At 34.5% G+C, this 12,001-nt stretch overlaps 1 protein-coding gene across 1 annotated transcript in view; it reads left to right on the top strand.

The window, feature by feature from the left end:
• The first annotated feature begins 2,868 nt into the window (after window positions 1-2,868).
• Window positions 2,869-12,001, top strand: part of LOC106065626 (muscarinic acetylcholine receptor M5-like) — a 97,971-nt gene continuing 88,838 nt past the window's right edge. Inside the window, exon 1 of the mRNA XM_056008890.1 lies at window positions 2,869-3,390. The gene's annotated coding sequence lies outside the window, so the exon portion shown is untranslated. The remainder of the gene's footprint in view (window positions 3,391-12,001) is intronic.

Here is a 12,001-nt window from a genome sequence, read left to right as displayed (position 1 = left end):
TGTACTAACCTACTATATTACCAACTATCTAACTTATAACAGTGGTGTGTTATACTTTTGCATATATCTTCATATATCACCGTAGTATGTAAGAACTGCAGACTTTAAAAAAAAATTACATTTAGAAACAACACTTTACAAAAACAATTTTATGAATGTGCATGTTACTTCTTGGATTCATGAGATTGATGATATTTCTTTTATCTGTTTCGATGGCCTATGATTAATGAGGATGTCATTAGGCAAGCACAGCGACCAACTTTAACTTCTCTAACTAATGTCAAGTACCAAATAAAGTTGGGCTAACTCATGGGCAACTTAAGAGATCCAAATTTCAAATTACTAATATACAACAGGTTTTGAACCCGAGATCTCGTGGCAACCAAGCCCCGTGAAAGCATTAAAATTGAATAATAAGTATTGATATATAGAGGATGTAATTCTGATTTTAAACCGATTAATTGTAAGATGAGTGCAAGCCTCTGCATGACATTGATTGAAAAGTCCATTAATAAAAACAATATCTGGTGAGCAACAGTCAAATCTTTTACTATCTTTAAGTAAGAAGAAATTAAAGAAAAGTGCAGTACTTCACATAGCCACACAGACCCAGCTGGCATCAACAAATTTTAGCGCAGCCACGCAGACAAAGCCATTGTCTTTTGGATGTTGATGTACTTGCTTTTTCATCCATCAGCTCCTGTTTTGAGGGGTTTTGCAAGGGTATTAGAAGATTCATCCAATGTTTGAGAAAAACTGCTAAGAACGAATTCAGTTTTATATCCTCCTAATACTGTAGACATGCATCGGGTCGCCTACGGAAAATTCATGGGAAAACTCGTGGTGTTAAAAGAAAAGCGGAGTATTTATTTCTATTAATATATATGTATAATTGTATATTGTTATTTGTTTTAATATATTTTTATTAAAACCCGTGTTAAAGCCCTTCCGCGAAAGTCAAGGGACCACTGTAGCTGTAACGTTAATTCATTTGACTTTTGTTTTGTTTTGTTACGTTACAAATCTTCAGAACCTCTTTCCCTTTTAAAACAGCTATTTATACCTCCCTCAACCCTCACCCCCGTTACGTAATATCCAAACGATCCCTACGTTTGACATGTGGAGGGGAGAAAGTTTCAGAGCAGCTTTTACCTCCCGTAGGTAGCCAAGAGGCTTTGTCCTGTCGTTATTAAAAACTCAATGTAAAATTGTGAAAGGTGTTACATGGTATTTTCTATTGCGAAGTACACTAGTGTACACTTTTTTTCAAGTAACAAAATAAATTATATGTTTATCTCGTAACTGGTTTTCAATTAACTTAGATCCCCAATCAACCAGCAAATGCTATCGTAAAGGTAAACATTATGATTGTAAAATGTATTACATGAGTTAAATGTTCTTTCTTATTCTGAAAATACTAACATCCTAGCCCTAACATCCCGCAGGACGACGAATGATGGCAGCGGTCAGGGTTCGAACCCTTGACTTTCAAGATCACCGAACGACAGTCCAGAGCGCATACCACATGACAAGGCAGCCATCACGCCAATCTAAAATATTGTGAATTGAGAATTTCTTAAGTTGCAGATGATATTTTACAAAAACAAAACAATCAATAGACAGAAGATTTGATTTTGCAGCTAATTAAAATGAAAATAAAGGCCAACTGTACAAGCCTTATAGGGCCCATTGTACACAAGGCACTGATCAAAAGTAAAAAAAAAATTATTTTAATATTTATCGCCAAGCTCTAAAACTGACAGATTTTTTCTGTTTAAAAAGTAAATTTTCTTTTTAGACCTTACGATCTATAGAGCAGACGATGTAAAGGCCATCTGTTTCTGGCCAACACAACGACCAACCGCCTTGACTTTTCCTCAACTAGTGTCAGGAACCCATTAAAATACCAGTCTTCACCGGTCCGGAAGCCTAGCGCAATACCGCTCACCGCGACTCCATGGTGTTTCTGTGACTTGCCCCTATTTATCTATGTTCTGAATAAAGTTGACATCATTTTTAAATATATTCTTTGTGAGTTTTTTCGTTACTACAACCTATCTATCTTTTTCGCTACTGTTTAAACCTTGACCTTTTAATTTACATCTCTGAAGTTCAACCAACCAGAAACATTTGACATGATCACGTGTCGCCTTCGATACTACTGGGAATGGTTGATTATATATTGTATTGTATTTAGCTAAGGAAAGAAGAGCTGATTTAGATTGATGTGACAGTATATGCTTACGTTAGATTGATGTGACAGTATATGCTTACGTTAGATTGATGTGACAGTATATGCTTACGGCTGATGGAGTGCTTATTGAGAAGATAAATAGGCCTACATAGATCTAATTGATTTTTTTTTTCAAATAACCCGCTTTCCCCCAATGAAAAAAATTGAAAAACTTCAAGGAAAGATAAATGGGTCATTTAGTAGTCCCAGAGATCAGGTTTACAATGCCTGACACACATCCAGTTTTGTCTTTTAAATACTTTACCCCATAATCCCTACCCATTACCTATCCGCATATATATATATACGCACACACATACATCTCAGGAAGATTTTTATTAATGATCTGAATATAAAAAGACTTTTTGATGACCTTTCTAGAGCGTAACGAGCCCATGGGGGTCAAGAGCGCTTGATTTGGCTACTCAATAGAAATTCTTTTAGTTTACCCCCAACCTAGTCCCCCTGCCCCCTTGACCAGGGGACTTCAGTGACCTTATAGGCGAGGGGACGGTGCGCACCGCTAGTTCCCCCACGCACTTAGTCTCGGCTTCCCGGCCTTCTCCCCAGCCAGGCTTGCGGCGGGGGAGGCCGCACAACTCTAAAGTATCCCAAACTCTACGCTCTGTGTCCAGCTCTCCGCGCTCGAATCATTGTTTAGACGCCAGCATTTGGTCAGCGCGTTGTAGATAGACAGTAGCAGCGCCCCTAAGTGAGAAGCAGCGCCACTAAGTGAGAATCAGCGCCATAAAGTGAACTAACGCCGGCCCGCTTCTGTAACCTGCCATCAATTAATAACACTAATTCATTTTCTCATCAATAATTCCTCACTACTTAGCATATGCTGACTGAAGTCACAACATCTAGCTGCATATAGATCTATCAGTTGATCGCGACTTGCATAAATAGAACTGCACACATATTGATTTCAATTTGACTAGAAGAGTCTCCCATAAGACTTCTGTTATACAGTTATCTTCCGAATTACTGCTGACAACCGTCTTGGCGAGTAAATTAATCTATGCCTTGGGTCTGACATGCCGATGTATGGCAAACTTTTTTTAAAACTACAAATTTGTGTAAAAGTACAATTGGTAGGAATGAGGTACATTCTATTGAATCAGTTGTAATGTTACATTTGGATAACTACCATAAAGGTCAGTCTATTTATACTTCAATTTAAATGTTTATTTATATATTTCTAGACGTTTATCTCTACCTGTAACATTTCTAATTCTTTATATGTGAATATCATTTTCTATTTTAAAAACTTCTTGTGAGTGTGTTCCTTTTTCCCTTCGGTGTTTTTTAAATTAGCGTGCATATTATCTTTTTTTTTCTCTTTGAATGTGTTGCTCTATTTTTTAGCAGCCCCCCGAAAAGGGAAATGCAACTAATAGCTTGTGCTATCTGTACGTCTGTTTGTCTGTCTGAATGTCACGTTTACATCTCGAGAAGTTAAAGAATTAGTATTAATTCGATTTACACATTGTCTGTAGCTTGCTTCAAATAAATAAATGTCACATTTTGCTCTTTGGAAAGCAATTTTTTTTAAATATTTTTTCATACACATAAACCATTTATAACAATATTTTAATATATTACATAATGTAAACGTACGTATTGTAGGGCAATTTTATAAAGTGCATGTTGTTTATCAGCTATTTTAAATGTACCGAAAAAAAGTATTATTGATTTAAAACAAGCAACAAATCAACAAATCGTCTCTTGAAAACAAACCCCTCCTTTCTAAATCTAATGTTGGCCTCTACTTTCTCAATCTATTTATTTCTTGTAATGCTTCAATAGTTTTAAGGAATCATGCCAGTGAACTTCCACAATCAAGCTCTTCTATATCAGTGCAGCTACATTAAACTGTTACGTTGTACGTCAATATATTTATTCAGCTCTTTACTAAGAAACATCTGAGTCGAGTGAGGTAATACCCGGTAATAAAATACCCAGGTTTAATTTTGAAGATAGTTATATCTTGAAACGCCAGAGTTTTCACTGTGTTGTCTAGTAATTTTTCCCCAATGATTTTTATATACATAGACTTTAAGAAGTTCTCTGACCATGTTTAGAACTGCTTTTGAAATACCTTTACAGTGTCTAGATTCTAATCCATGAAGAGTTGGCAAGTTAATAAGAGGAACTGTAATATTTTAGATTGCAAATTACACGCACAGAAACATTTTTTTAAAGTAAAATTTAAAAGGCAGTCTAGTTGTTGTTGTTTTTTTGTGTGTGCGAATTTTAAACATACTGCAGATTTGAATGAATGAAATGTTTAGAAAGGCCGAAAGTAAGCAGACGACATAAGAATCACGTGCAGTGTTAAGACTGCGTGAGGATCACAGGCAATTACGTTTTAATTTTTTTAAATTTTTTATTGTTTATTGAAAGTTTTACTCCGTTCTCGATATCCAAACTATATATTAGCCTACCATATCTATATCTTTGAAATAAAAAATCTACTATGTTCAAATTTCACCCTCATGCACGTCTCAAAGATATCATAGCATACCTATTTAATTTTATTCCTACCAAATAAGAGATTCACTGGACCTCCTATGAGTTTGTGTGAAAACATGAGCTTACTATTTTTATATAAATTTTCTTCGATTACTACATCAAAGTACCTAATTGCAGTGTAAAATGCTTGTTTCACTATTCTTATTTTTTTTTTGGCTCAAAAATACTTTGGTTTGAGTTGTTAAGATATGCAAGTAATTATCATTTAATAAGAAAAGGGGTGTGTGTAGAAATGGTTGTTCTTATCGTCTGCTCATTTCATATGAATCCGCCATTATTCTAACGTGTTGACTAAAAGGAATCGTTCGGATTATGGTATACACCAAGAAAACTTGATTACTGAGGTGTCAGACATAATTAGACTTCCGGTCCGTTTCGGCATAGCAATGAGTTCTCGTGGGGCGCCATCTAGTCTTTCTCTCTTAGTTAGCGTGTTGCTAGCACGCTATGTAACTAAACGAATGCACTGAACTCCATTCTGACACCAAAATGGTGCCATGAAGATGCGCGCAGCCAAGCCTCGTTATTGATACGAGTTAAAAGACTATCTCAGCGTAGGTCAATTTTAGTAAAGGCTGAGTTGTGTTCACGTATTCTTCCTTAGGATGAGCCCTACAGGATCAGGGTTTGCCTTATATGGCTTTTCGGCATTAACACATTATGTCGTCAATAAATCATTTTTGAAAAAAACAAAAGGAATACTATCGATATATTATGCATTACTATGTTCAGATTCCTTTCATAAAATGATTATCGCTGAAGACTTTTTCATTCATCTTATGGTGTGAAGGTTTTGTGCAAAATTGAGTTTCAAGTGTCTCTACTGCTCATATAATGTAACAAGTTTGAACCTGAACATTATTTTTTTTAATATACCTTTTTTTAAATGACTTTATAGCAACGTCTATTAGTCACTATCTCTTATAACCTGAATGACATTCAGAACCCCCAAGAAACCCTAACTAGTCTTCTAATTTATCATCAAACTACTTTATTAATAAGGCTTGTCTTCGAGTCCGAAGATTATCGAGGAATGCAGTAATGTACATCACTACGCAGCCCCAGCTGCAACCTACATATTTTCTCACATACTACGCATACATAAACATTTTCCTCCAGTTGTCAATTTAAAGTTTCTTTTCGTCGTCTGCGTCTGTCCTGGATACATATTTGATTAAAAAAACTATGATATTGAACTATATTACCCAACAGCAGTCAAACACTTAAAACTGTTACAAGCACCAACCACTAGAGCACCTCAAGAATCAGGATATGAATTTCCAAACATGTAAATGTCTGTTATTCCCCAGTATATTTATTAATTACCAACCATGATAACAAGTACAAGGTACAACACTATAGCACACATAACATTTTATATACACTTATTAAGAAATATAATTACAAAAAAGTATAACTGTAACATTTATAATTGTTTGAACAAGCCACTATCACTACCACACTGAGAGTATCCTGCATAACACTTTTTTTTTTTTAAATTAAACTACACTTGGTATCAAACAAAATGAAACGATAAAATGAAATTATAATACAATTTAGCATGCAATTGACTAATCAAATTAAACCAGACATCAGTGGCGTCACTAGGGGGGGGTGCGGGGGGGGGTGCGGTCGCACCGGGTGACAACCATAGTGGACCATATGGGGGTGACACCTAAGTGGAAAAACTTATAAACTGGAAAAGAAGACGCATCAAAAACAATCTGTAGTTATATTCCCAAACATGACAAGGCACATCAACTTTGGTATTCTAGATCATATATTTTATTTTAAGCTTCACTATATTTTTTGTTGTTGTTGTTGGTACAGATGTCTAAAACATTACCGTACGTGCTTACAAGAGGAAAGCAAAAGTGGTCTTTTGCATTGTAGTTATTTTAAACTTTAGTATGAATCAGATAAAAACGCCATTAGCACTACATTTTAAGAAATTTAGAAATTAAATAATTAATTTAAGGGACGTCATTTCATCTTCTAAATATAATCTTCTTTAGGAAACAAAAAATAAAGATTTGAAAGGTTCTTTTTTAGAAAATATTTTAATGCCTCTTCACCTCTTCCACAATCTACCTCCTTTTTACGACAGAACGGAACTATTTCTCCCGACTATAGTATCATCCTACTATTGACGTTTTTTGATTGAATAAAACAGGCCCGCTATAAGACATCTTGCTTACCAGGAGGACGATCTTAGGACAACAAGCTCATTACAAACTAGCACGATCAACTGCAGCTTTTCTCAAGCTGTGAGGGGTGGGAGGCACCTCCTAGGAGGAGGTCGTCCAACGTTCTCTCATTTGAGGCGCTGCGTCCTGACCATTGGCGACGGATGCGAAAGCGTTCAAATCTAAAATGTGTATTTCATAGTAGCTATCAAGCAACGTTTGAATATTAACCCAGTCAAATAACATTATTATCAATGTTTAAATAGTTAAAATATTGTAAGTTAAAAACTTCGTATAATCTTCTTTTCAGTGTAACAAAAACTAAAATGTTCGCGGCAAGGCTTCTTACTTATCACGAAGTTTATCTTTTAACTTATCTTGAGGCCTACGTGCGCCATACGTACCTCGAACATTCCTTGCACAATTATATTGTCCAATGCTGACTCTTTCTTTATTTAACTTACGTTTGGCCAATTATTTTATTTTCCTAGGATGAATATATTGGACTCAGATTCCAAGAAACTACTTCATTATTCGAACGGACCACTCCGTTATCCTTTAAACTTGACATGATCTTTTCTTTCTACCGGAAGTAAAATGCGTTATAGACGACAGAGAAAGAATTGATGAAGCTCAGAACGCAGGAAAATACTTGGCGGAGCTGGACAGCGCATGGAATGGGTTGCCTGATCTAGCCAGGAAAACCAATAAATTAGCAGAATTTAAGTAATTGGTTAACATGCATGACTATATGCATGACGCGTTCGATATAATCATATTAATTTTTGAAGTAACGTCTGTATTTTATAAGATAAAAGACTGGAACCTGACGCCTCTCTAATACTAGCTCAAGAAATAACTTTTTCGGTAATACAAGAAAAATTATAATTATCTAAAAAGCAATATTTCTGAAAGAAAAAGACTTAACATTTACTAGGGCGCCAACGGTTAAAGTTTGAGAATCACTGCTCATTTGCCTGGGATGAAGTTGGGTGTATCTCACTCTTCAGATACAGACAGTTCCATCCTTTCTTAGTTATTGTAACTACAATCTTATTACTAAGAGAAAAAGTACAAGCTAGAATTAAGGAGAATGGGTTTCTGAAGCTCAATAAAGCTGAAAAAACGCTTGGCGCCCGAACTCCACCCGACTCCATTGTAGGAGCTTTAAGCGCTCTTCCAGACCATAGCTAAGGGGATGGAAAACGTACATTTTATAATATAATTGACACTTATTTTATATTTGTGTAACAATCAATGAAAATAGGTAATCAGCTGACTGTATTGGTTCAACATAAAGTACACAATAACGATAGTATTTATTGGAGAATGTTTGGTGAAAGTTGATGGGGGGGGGGGGTGACACCCTGAGCTAACCGCACCGGGGCTGACACCGACCCTAGTGATGCCACTGCCAGACATTATCGTATGTTACATTTAAAAAAAAGATAATATTATCAGTCTATTGTTTAAAGTTTAAAAAACTTCAATAAACGTAATGTTTAAAAAGTTGGTATAATATTCGTTATTCAATGAAGACTAAAAAGGAAAATAATAGTCCCTACCATTTTCAGGAGTAAAGCTTTACAACATCAAGCTTTTAGATGATTAGTTTGTTTACCTTTACATCTGTTTACCTTGGACTGTGTGGACGTCATGTAGAGAAATGTCTATACCTCTGAGACACATGGAAGTGAATTGAACTTTCACTTAACCGAAGGCTCAACTTGACCGTGAGCAAATTTAAAGATTTCTTTTTCGCTATTTAAATCTCAGATAAAAAGGTTTTTTTTTCCTGAGTTTAAGTAGCGATTTCAGGGAATTAAATGTCCAAATATAATTGCATATTTAATTTTAAACACAAAAAAAACTGGGTATTCTGAATAAATAAATAAAAATTATATATATATATTTATGTATATATATATATATATATATATATATATATATATATATATATATATATATATATATATGTGTGTGTGTGTGTGTGTAGATAGATAGATAGATAGATATAGATAAATATAGATATAGATATATATAGAGAGAGATATTGAGATAAATATATAGAGATAGATAAATTGATCTATATATATATACTAGTTTGACCCGACTATGCTCAGTTTATATTATATTGTACTAATTGGCATAGAGCATGTACAGAATATGTGCTATGTGTCTATAAAATCATTCTTATAGATCAACGTATGTTTTGTGCCCTTTAAGTTGGGTTGACTTAGGGACATTCTATATAGCCAGAAAAGAATTGTTCAAGGTAGCAGATGTTTGAATTTAGAGTTTTCCTTTTAGATACGTTTCAGGCTAAAACTAAGAAGTTTTCTGCTAGAAGCTTATTAGTTTAGGCGCCAGTTACTCGTCTTTGTGGTTAATTTGAGCACAGCTTATTGCGAAACATTTACACGACAATTACAGCTTGCCTAGTCATGGTACTATTTTTATATTGTTACAGTTTTTGGTTCGCCTACTTTTTAAAAATAAACCAAAATAAAATCTATTTATAATTTCTGTGAGTCATCTTTTTGTTCTTTCTCTGGATTCGAAACTTTTTTAGTCTTTAAGCTCTGCTTAGTTCCCTTGGTGTTATTGACCCTTTCTTCTGGTACTCTTCAAACTGACCGACAAAGTGTAGTCCATTAACACCTTTGCCTGGGCTGGTCATCTCTCTGTACTACTTTAGTCCTAGCTCACTGCTCTGTTGATACGTTTTCAATAGGCCAAACAATTGATCTTGTGTTTGTTTGGATACAATTGCAAGTTATTTAAAGGTCCTACTAATGGTACTTTTTTGAATGGAGAGGATCTAATCATCATTGTTATACAACTATTATGAATTAGCTTACACTTGGTAAGAGTACATTATATGTATTTAAATGTTAAATATTTATTGTAGTACATTTCATGAGTCCATCCAACTGCAATGGGTACTAACATACTTTGGGGAATTAAAGTGGGGTTGGTCGTTGTGCTGACCACATGACACCTTCGTTAACTGTCAGCCAATAAAACGTATAAGCTTTACAACATCATCTGTAGATCCCAAAATCTGAAAAATGATTCTTTTAACTTATTTTCTACCTTAGATACATGTTCGAAGTAATTTGTGTTGAACCCAAAAATAAAATATGGACTGAAATATGTAATTGTAAAGAAAGCCATTTTTTTGTTCAATTTTGAAGAGACATTTATGTATTGTGAGAAAACTCACAAAGTCTGGACAATATATAAAGTATAGTCATATAATTGTCTTATCATTTATGTCGAAAAGATCACAATAATTGTTATTTATTTTTTCTAAGCTGAATGTAAGAATATTTATCTATCAATAAACATATTGTATATATTTTTGGAAAGTTTAAAATTAAAGTTGTAATAGCTCAACCCCTTTAATTGAAAGGTATCTATGACTGCAATCTCCATCTAACTGAAAAGTGTAACTTTGGAAAAGATGATTTGATTAAGAGCAATGCTCGAGTCTATTACAGTAGCATTGAGAAGTTCCAACAAAGGCTGATACATAAAAATAGTATTGTTCTTCCTGATGCTCAGAATATAAAATTGTTGATAGTCTATGTCAGGGGTTCTCAACCTTTGGAGGTCGAATGAACATTTGTCAAGGGTCGCCTTAGACCATCAGAAATTTGGGTTTTAAAAACTTTTTATTTATGCACCATTTGAATTTTTTTTTTTTGTTTGTAGCAAGCATAGTTGGTACCATAGGTGGTATCCATTTTCATTTGACATAACAAAACAAAGGCACATTACCTGGATTGCTATTATCTATGCAAATGAAACCATCGTCAAACAAAAATTTAATAAAAAATGAGGGGGACATATTTAAGAAAGATATTTTTCTAGAGGATAAAGATGGAACTTAAAGTTAATGAGTGTAACATCACTGTTTGAGGGTAGACATGCCTTTTGTTCTTTGATAGTTACGTCTTTGTACTGAGCTTGATGGCTTCAACGTCTTCTGTTATTTCCCACTGATGTGACGTGCTTGTTCAGAGGCAAGGTTCTAAAAATTATTTTTTTATCTTCTGGAAGAAGTTTTTTGTTTAGAAAGAAAAACACAGAAAATAGCGGACCTGATACTGCCTGGTAGACATCTTTGTCACCTTGAATAATTAAATTTTTAAATGGAAGGGTCAAATACATGATGCCTCGATTTGTCTGAAAAGATCCGTTCGTCCAAATGAAACTTCAACTTTGGCAAACAAAACTGGATAAAAATTAAACTCATATTTTGCCAACTTTATCTGCTGTCTATAAGGAAAAAGGGGCATTGAATCTAGACTACAATGGTCATTTCTGTCATAGAGCATTACCGCGTGACATTTTTCATCAAAATCGATGCAGCTAAAAATGATTGTTTTCCAATGTCAGTTACACAATTCTGGATCGCTTTTTTGCAGTCTTATCCTATGTTGATATTGTGTTGATCCTTCTTTATCCATTTCTAACAGTAGGCTTATATTTTTGAGAAGTAGGGTTTTCCACCTTGCAAGGTATCAAGTCTAAGTAAAGAAAATGACTTGATGCTGAAGATGACATTAAATGTGCACTTACAAAGACTCCCACAATAATCCAACCAACGTTGGCGTATTTACAAATGTGTGGCAATGTAGTTGACCTTATCTAATATCATCCCCCATGTTTCGCCATACTTTTCAAATTTTCACACAAGTCTGTGCACATGAAGATGTTGAATACCCAATAGAAAAGTTAATAAATGCAAGTCATAAAATAAACTTTTTGTTAGCAATTTAATTATAACAGACATTTATTTGACACTCATGACAATGACATAAAGCTTTTTCCGTGTTCCATTTCTACCACTGACACTACATCCAACAAATCAGATAGAGACCTAACGATAACAAATTTATAACATTAGCAAAATGTTCATGGACCTAGGCCTTATGAGGGAAAAAGAAAAATACGGTTGGGGTCGCTGTGGGCAAATCGTTTTAGGGGTTTTATAGTTTTAAATAACATTGATAGCATATATAGAATCCTAATTCGTATA

Source organism: Biomphalaria glabrata, chromosome 13, assembly GCF_947242115.1.
Source record: "Biomphalaria glabrata chromosome 13, xgBioGlab47.1, whole genome shotgun sequence".
In the NCBI taxonomy this organism is placed as follows: Eukaryota; Metazoa; Mollusca; class Gastropoda; family Planorbidae; genus Biomphalaria; species Biomphalaria glabrata.
Note: the sequence above shows the minus strand (reverse complement) of the source record. Positions and strands in the feature narration are given on the sequence as shown.